Genomic DNA, 1,692 nt, shown 5'->3' on the forward strand with positions numbered 1-1,692 from the left:
CCCCTCGCGCGCTGTCTCTTCACATGAGCTGCCAGGTTACAGTCTGATCAGATGCACGTGAGAAGCGCGGTCAGGTTTATTTAAAATAATTAACCATCCTAAGGTGAGTCTCGTCGTTCACCTTCATCTCAGGCGCCTTTCTCCGCCCCCTCCAGCAGCAGCTTAGTCTCGCCGACGATGCAGGCGAGGCGCTGGGGATCTCAAACACCTATTCTCTCAATCATTTCTACGGGGGTGCGCCGGATCACGTGACTAATCACGTGACTTTTGAGTTTCTGCCTGTTGCTAGCAAAAACACGGTGTGATATTAACTCTTTTTGGTCTAAAATCACTCAGAATAAAATATTTTGTGGACTAATCTCTCTTTTGCCAATATTTCTAGCGAGAAATGCGCCCGTTACTATCAGGATATACATTTATTTTGGACATACAGTTCGTAGTTTGTCTGTTTTTCTGGACTTCTCCCCAAAAGGGGCTCCAAAATTGAGAAATATCAACGTTTCCGGTGCACGGAACGATCCCGGAACCGGATGATCAGCAGGATTTGGGGACCCGACCCGCGTCAAGGTTCGGGTAGGTTCGGACAAACCGCCCCGACCCTTTTTTATTTGGGCCCCGAACGACTTCCCTAAAGCTGGAACGTGATCACAAGTCTGACTACTTCCGGTCGAGGACGGTCAAAAGTTTAAAAGTTTCCAGAAACGAAGATTCTCAACCATAAAATAAACACACCTAATATGTTTTTTTTAAATTCAAACACAATGTCAGTACAATATTTAGTACAACACTCAAGAACATTTCAAAGACAAACAAACAAAACAGAATGATCAATATAATTTATATGGTAATAAAAAGATTGCGTTCCATTTATTTCTATCTGAATATGGCCACCTATGGTTGCATTCAGGGTTTGAATAATAATCTAACTGGACTCTAATAAACTTGTTTGTGCACTTCTTATCAATCAGATCAATTCCCTGAACTGAAATCAATTTTGAAGTCTTCATATTTTACATGTTGTGCTATTAAATATATATTATGTGGAATCAAGCCAATAACCAAATCCAATTCTTTCTGAGGTATAACAACATTGTATTTGCGTAAAGAACTTTCACATGTGCGGATTTCCTCTATCATCAAATAATTGATTTACTGTAATCATTTTATTGACACACCAGTTTTGTAGAAATAAACTTTTGTTTTTGTGGAACAATTGTTCCACAAAATGCAATTGTGACGAGAAAAGTTGTGTTTGAACATAAGAGTCCAGCATAACAGAGCTGGTTGGGGAAAATTGTCCAATCTAACAGGAGTTTCCGACAGAAAACGGACATTTCAGTAAAAAAAAAATTAGACCTCCTAAATTACCAAATAAATAGTTTGGGAAAATATTCCACAAACTGTTGGGATTCTCAAGAGATCCACTTAATTTTCAAAACCCGATTGAAAACAGTAAAAGTTAAAACCTCTAATCCTCCATCAGCTGAAAAGTTTGACAGGACGTTTTTCTGAACTTTATGGGTTTCGTTTTTCCACAGAAAACTAAACAGAATTTGATCCAGATCAGAACACCGAGTTTTAGTGACATCTAGTGGCGAGAAAATATATGACGCTCTAGACATCCTGCTTTAGTTAGTAGTACTCGACCATGAAAGGACAAATCTAGTTAGTTAACCAGCTGTCAAACTTCTT

This window comes from Oryzias melastigma, linkage group LG12 (genome assembly GCF_002922805.2).
Source record: "Oryzias melastigma strain HK-1 linkage group LG12, ASM292280v2, whole genome shotgun sequence".
Taxonomy (NCBI): Eukaryota; Metazoa; Chordata; class Actinopteri; order Beloniformes; family Adrianichthyidae; genus Oryzias; species Oryzias melastigma.